We start from the raw sequence: 7,051 nt of genomic DNA, 5'->3' as shown, positions 1-7,051 counted from the left end.
GGTAAGCTAGCCTGCCTGTTTAAGAATATTTATTTAGAGCTCGACTTGTCCAAGCTGTTCTCCTTACCACGTCCACCAGGCGATCTACTGAAAACAAGGAAAAGAACCCCATTAACTGTAGCAGCTACTGGGGTAAGTCCTTATTCAGCTCAGAGGGGAAGGGTGATTTGCCTACGGATAAATATAACTGAAAACGAAACCAGTAATAATCCAGCTGGTCAATGGCTCAGTTTTGAGGAGGAGAAACTTCCCCTTCCCTTTTTTTAAAAATAGATTGCAAATGTGAAGTAATGCTCCTCAGTGTTAACAGTTTAGAATTCCTTGACTGAAGCATTCTGGACACTTTCAATTAATCACTGATCTTTCCTTAGTTAGATCCAAGGATTCAAAATGTTATTGCTTAGAGCAGTGGCATTTGCCGGCTCCGTCACCGAATTCCTCAATTTGGCAGCCCGTTGACATGGTTTCATTAAGTCATGAAGTGCATAAGACAGCAACCTTCTGCATGCTTTTCTGTCTTCTGCTCTTCCTTCCCACCTTCCAGCCCTTGCTCCATGGACGAATTCATTCACAGCGTATCTTTTTTTTTTACTAAAACCCGTCATTCAAATCCATGTCACGCAAGTCAGCGGCAAAAGGTGTAATTCTTGCAGCGTTGCTGACTCCACTGCTTGCTTGTAGGAAGAGCTGCCTAAATAATGTAATGTTTTGTTTGCTAGGAATTCATAAAAAATTACTCAGCTCAAAATTAAAGCGCATTAAAAAGAAATCACTCTCTTCAAAGGCGCTATTTTAGAGGAACAGTCTTAATTAAAAATACCTTCAAATAAAAAAAAAAGAAGAAAAATGTATTATTTACAATTCTGAGATGAAACTTGTACCTTATTAGAGCATTCCTTTCCTTTCCAATGCAAACAAATGAAAGCATCGCAGTTTTGCTAAGCCTGTATTTTCGCCCTTGCCACACACAGACGCACAAAGATAAAAAGGAACGCCTTAATTTTTCACCCAGGTCTCCCTGCGGCGCTGCGAGAGGTAGGAGTTAAATGGCCAGCAATGCCTCCTAGTCTGTCAGGAGTAATGCTTTTTTAGGCCAGAGAGAAGTTTTGGTCTCCTGCATGCCAAGAGCGTGACAGAATCACTGAGCTATCAAATCAGTTATTCTGCCAACATCTTTCTGGTTCACTGAAAAGTAAATGAATCCTACGTAAGAGCGCTCCAGCAGGAGAATAGGAGCGAGCACACACACGCTGCCACAGTCAGGTTAGCAAGGTGCTTGCCAGGAGTGTAAATAATGGATAAATAATTAATTTTCTTTGGGGAGCCTTCAAGGATCTACTTCTCGGAGCGCTTATGCGCACATGGTGTGGAACGAGCGCCGCAAGGGATTGAGCGAGATTGCTTCCCCGTGGAAAGAAAAGGAGCCCTAGGTCAGGTTGCTCAGCAGCTCCATCCCGGCTTTGTGCCGGAGACCTGGGGTGTCCAGGACTGGCACCAGTTTCTGGAGTCAGCAGGGATCAGAAGGTGGTTGGGAGGGAGCCGCGGCCGCAGCAGCAGACGTGAGGACGCACCTTGGACCACCATCACCACTTGGGAACGACAGGCTACAACGAGGGAGTCTCTGGCACCCCGACCAGGCGATGTTACCCATGCTTCTGTCCCACTCACCCCCAAAACTTCATTTAGGAAAGTCCAACAGCTCCGATGAGAAAGCAAAGGACGGAGACAACGTATGGTGCAACAGATAATTCAGTACTGACCTGCAATCTGGTGCCTCCAGCTCAAACCACTGCCACGGTAATGGTTTGAAAATGGTACCTTTGAATGGCAAACCCATATATTGTCTTCTGTGTGCTTTCTCACCGTTGATCCTTTTTTAATCCTGTTCTTACGTTTGTTTCCACGTACCCATTTGATCTTTTCATTCATTAACCTCTCTCTGTTTTTCCTACTGTCTTCAGATACTCATTTTTCTATCCACTTTCCCATCGATTATTTTTCTTTCTGACCCCAGCAGCTGGTTTACTTTCAATTTCCCTTTACTGACTCCTTTTTCTTCGAAAAAGCTTCCTCCCTTGGTTCCCCATCCTCTTAATTTGTTATGTTCCTGTGATTCTCCACTCCTATTATAAAACTTATTTACTCTCTGTCTCTCTTCTCATCCCTTGCTACACGAGCCATGTAACTCCCTCAGCCACAGGTCCATCGGTTGAATTTCCCCTTTCCATCTGCTGTCTAACACCTCGCCCTTCCTCTCGCTCTCATCCTTTTCTGTTCCCGGTTTGACACTTCTCCTCTGGCTTTTCCATGGCACTCCTACCCGCCACCCTCCCTGCCGATCCCGCTAGCAGAAATGTTTAGCTTTGGTGCTTAATACCCCAGACCTCAGCTTCCTTCAGCTCCTTGACACTCCTTAGGTCAAGCCCACGACCTCGGCTGGTTCAGGGATGTTTGTCACGCATATTCTGTGGAAAAACGACGATACCGTCAACGTGCTACGAAGGAAGCATTTGGATCACAATCATAGAATCATAGAATGGTTTGGGTTGGAAGGGACCTTTAATGATCATCTAGTCCAGCCCCCCTGCAATGTACAGGGACATCTTTCACTAGATCAGGTTGCTCAAAGCCCCATCCAACCTAATCTTGAACACTTCCAGTGATGGGCAAGTTGTACACGCACAACTTCTCTGGGCAACCTGTTCCAGTGTCTCACCACCCTCATCATTAAAAAATTTCTTCCATACATCTTGTCTAAATCTGCCCTCTTTTAGTTTCTATCGCAACAGGCCCAGCTAAAAAGTTTCTTTCCATCTTTCTTATAAGCTCCCTTAAAGTGCTAAAAGGCCACAATAAGGTCTCCCTGGAGCCTGCTCTTCTTCAGGCTAAACAAACCCAACCCAGCCTTTTTTCATAGAATATGTATTCCAGCCCTCTGACCATTTTTGTGGCCTTCCCCTGGACCCACTCTAACAGGTCCATGTCTTTCTCGTGCTGGGGGCCCCAGAGCCTGACATGGTACTCCAGGTGGGATCTCACGAGAGTGGAATAGAGGGGGAGCATCGCCTCCGTTGACCTGCTGGCCACACTCCTTGTGATGCAGCCCAGGATACACTCAGCTTTCTGGTCTGCAAGCGGATGTTGATGGCTTGTGTCCAATTTTTTGTCCACCAAGCCTGTCAAGGTCCCTCTGGGTGGGCACCCCTTGCCTCAAGTGTATCAAATGCACCACTCAGCTTGGTAACATTTTAAATCAGCAAGATAGGGATATTTTATTGATCAAATTAGATTTTCAGCTTTACTGCAGTAATGTCGCTGTAACTGCTCCTTTGTTTCCAGTCATAGAATCGTTTAGGTTGGAAGAGATCTCTTAAGATGATCAAGCCCAACTGTTATCCTAACCCTGCCATCCCACCACTAAACCATGTCCCTAAGCAATGAAGCGCACTTTACAGATGAGGTACAGGCACCTCCAAGGGATGCGCAATTAATTTCATGTCCTAAATACCTGAAAGTCGCCCCCAGGGCAATAAGCGCTTTGCCACGAGAAGGTGTGCAACCTTGGGAGGGCCCAAGGATTTCTGTTCAAGACCATCTGGTCCTAAAGTGAGTATTTATCTAAACCCGAGATTACTCAGGTTTTCAAGCCATTTTCTGTCTAGACCTCTGCTGCAAATGGCTTGTTCAGGAACCTGGTTTGTTCAGGAACCAAATATATAATATTCCTAGCAGTCCTCATAACGAGAAGTCTACGTGAATGACCTTTCGAAAGCCCTCTGACTCCTTTGAAACATAAGCAAATTGGAAATCTGTATTTGCAAGATGGGAAGTAAACCAAAAACCTCACTTTGGCTGCCTAAAAATAAAGCCTTATGAAGCAAAGACCTTGCTGAATAGCAAACTCTTAACACAGATAGGATTTCCTTTGCCACAATAAATGTTGTTTCAGATTCTGAAGTTGAATGTATAATTCATTCCACTGAGCTGTAACATTTTGTTAAACTGCAGGAACTTGAGAGGAACAGCTCTTTGGTTTCTTACGGACTTGGCCTGCTTACTGCTCTCTTAAAACCCCCCAAACTTCTGGAGAAGAGAAACGTGCTCCAAGATGGTTTTTAAGCCTTTTGGGGGTTTATTTTTGAGATCCAACTCCGTGCATCCCCTAGATCAACCACAGATTAATTGTTTCTGTGGCCTTAATAGCAAGCAGAAACTCTGACCGGCTCTCAGAAGTTAACCGAGCACGCCAGGTCCTTGGCTGCCATTCTGGCTGCTTTGGGCTACTCGGGAAGAATTTGGAGAGCGTACGGAGCGCTTGAACGGCAACTACAAATTGTGGGTTTGTTTCAGCTCAGGAGTGAACTACGTTGAAGAGCTGATTGCTGTAACAAGAAAAAAAAACCCTCTGAACCGACGTGTTTCCAAGCTGTTCATCACTTCCCTGGTGTCTCTCCTTAGGGAAATTCTCCAAGTCCTACGATACAGATCCCATAAACAATTATTTTCTTTCCTTAGCTCCTGTAATAAAATTCATGCTTGATATTTCTGTCAGAACTCCTTGGCCCCTTCTTGGACTTTTTCTTTTTTTCAGATTGGGAAATGGAAAAAAAATGAATGTATTTTTTTTTTAAAATCTCAGATTGGATCATGCATCCTTATAATGTCATGAAAAAAAAAAAACAAACAACTCAAAACCAACACTAAGGAAGTGAATAGACTTCAAAAATTTCTTCTGGATGGTATTTAATTAATTAAATAATAAATGTACGGCACAGTACTACCAGATACTTTGGCCAAATGCTTGTCGTCAGGATATACTATTAGGAAAAAAACGACACGGGGCAGGGGAATATGTTTAATTTTTGACTGTCTGTGTATATATAGATAAGGAACCCTGCAGACATGGCCCCGTAAGTACTCGCAATCATCAGACCACTCTGGGGTTTCAGTGCTGCTGATGATTGCGTTATTTATGCAGATATATACAAAATTATGCACAACTCGCACATTGTATTTTTGTTAGAGGGAACTAAAAAAGTATGCCACCGTTCCGAATACTTTTTTTTTTTTTTTTTACTTCAGTGTAAATTTGCCGGTCTAAATTGAAACATCCTCCGGTCTTTTCATACGCGCGCTGCGAGTTTCCCTGGAGAGGAACTCACGGAGTCAACGCTTGGTACTCGGCTCACAGGTTTCAAAGACTTCCTTGGTTGCCACCTTTGTGCCCTGAAATTTAGTGTATTTGTCTGAGGGGCAGAGGAAAATTGTCCTCATGCGCAGGCTGACATGTTCACGTGGCGCGCGCGTAGGCGTCCACGGTCGTTTCGGGAAGAGTTTGGCAGTTTTTAAACTCTTCCTACAAGACAACAGCTCCCGATCCTGCTTCCAGAAACTCTGGAGCTTTAAAGTAAAAGAAACCTTTGTGGATGCGTGTCGCCTGCGTGTCGTCTCACGTGTCAAAACAAGGATTTAGATGCTTTCGACCGCCTACTTGGACTCAAGCTACGTGCCGCCTTGTATCGTGACGCTCTAGTTGCGCCGCAGACTGACATACTCCATGCTTCGCGTGTTTAAGGCGCTGTGCAGATGTTGATTTAACTCATTATTTATCTCTCACCAGCGCTGAGTTTATCAGAAAGGAATACAAGCAAAACGACGGGACTTGCCCAAAGCGAAGCAACTACTCATTGGCAAAGCCCGGGCCGGGAAGAAGAGCCAAATTCCAAAGGCACTGGTGGCACATAGACATCCGAAAAGCTTTTTAAAGGAAAAATGTCGAAGTCGGGAAAGAGCGCGTTTGGGTTTTGAAAACCCTTAGCATTCCAACAATTAGCATTTCTTCACCTGCCACTATTCCTTTGGCTTTAAGTATTTTAGGAAAGGCAATCTTATGGACAACCCAAATCTAAACATACACACATTTTTTACTTGCTCCGCCCCCCCAAATTCCAACGCGGAGAGGCTTTATTTATTTCAACACCATCCTTAGCGTTGCTTTCAGAAACGTTAAGACCATTACATTCCAACCACTTTGGAATCAAACACATACAAAGTATCTTGCAGAATCACCTCTTGACTTTCCATACACTTCAGGTGGCCTGTTTTTTTTTTTTTTTACGTTCATTTCTGCTCTTTGGTGATGCGGCCGCGTGCTATTTTAACAGAGAAACCCGCCCTTATTTGGGACAGAAATTAGCCCAAGGTCAAAGAAGCGAGCCAGCTGTTTACTGTTACGTTTTATCCTCACCGCCGCGCACATGCCATGGGCTTTGCATTCTCAACCCTCCCCTTCTATCTGCGCAGCAACTATAGCGCTGTCCCTGTCCCCTGGCGGCGCCGGGTTTGGTGCCTGCGGTGCTCCCTGTCTCAACGTCTCCTTGAAGCCACGGCCAACATCTACGTCCCACCACTCCTCCGAGGCACCACCCGACTTCCACTGCCAGCGGTTCTCCTTCCGCTGCTCCCGCTCTTCATCTCTCAGGCTGGATCCCCCCGGATTCAGGGTGCCCGACTGCCACGGCTGGGTTAAGGGGGCTGGCTGCAGAAGTGCGCCAAGGGATGCGCAGATACCACCTTCGTTTAGAATCACAGAATCATTAAGGTTGGCAAAGACCTCCAAGATCATCAAGTCCAACCATCAACCCAACACCACCATGGCTACTAAACCGTGTCCCCAAGCACCACATCTACGTGGTTTTTGAACACCTCCAGGGATGGTGACTCCACCACCTCTCCGGGCAGCCCATTACAATGCTTGATCACTCTTTCAGTAAAGAAATTTTTCCTGATGTCCAACTGATGCAACTTGAGGCCGGTGCCCCTCGTCCCATCGCCCCTTCCCTGGGAGCAGAGCCCGACCCCCCCGGCTCCCCCCTCCTCTCAGGCGGTTGTAGGGAGCGATGAGGGCTCCCCTCAGCCCCCTCAGCTCCAGGCTGAACCCCCCCAGCTCCCCCAGCCGCTCCTCGTAGGACTCGTTCCATTTCGTGTGACCCTAACTCCACCGTGAAATCCTGACTGCCTGGCGGTGAATCCGTGCACGAGGACACCGTGA

Source organism: Egretta garzetta, unplaced genomic scaffold (assembly GCF_000687185.1).
Source record: "Egretta garzetta isolate BGI_Z169 unplaced genomic scaffold, ASM68718v1 scaffold632, whole genome shotgun sequence".
Lineage (NCBI taxonomy): Eukaryota > Metazoa > Chordata > Aves > Pelecaniformes > Ardeidae > Egretta > Egretta garzetta.
This window is presented reverse-complemented; position numbering follows the sequence as displayed.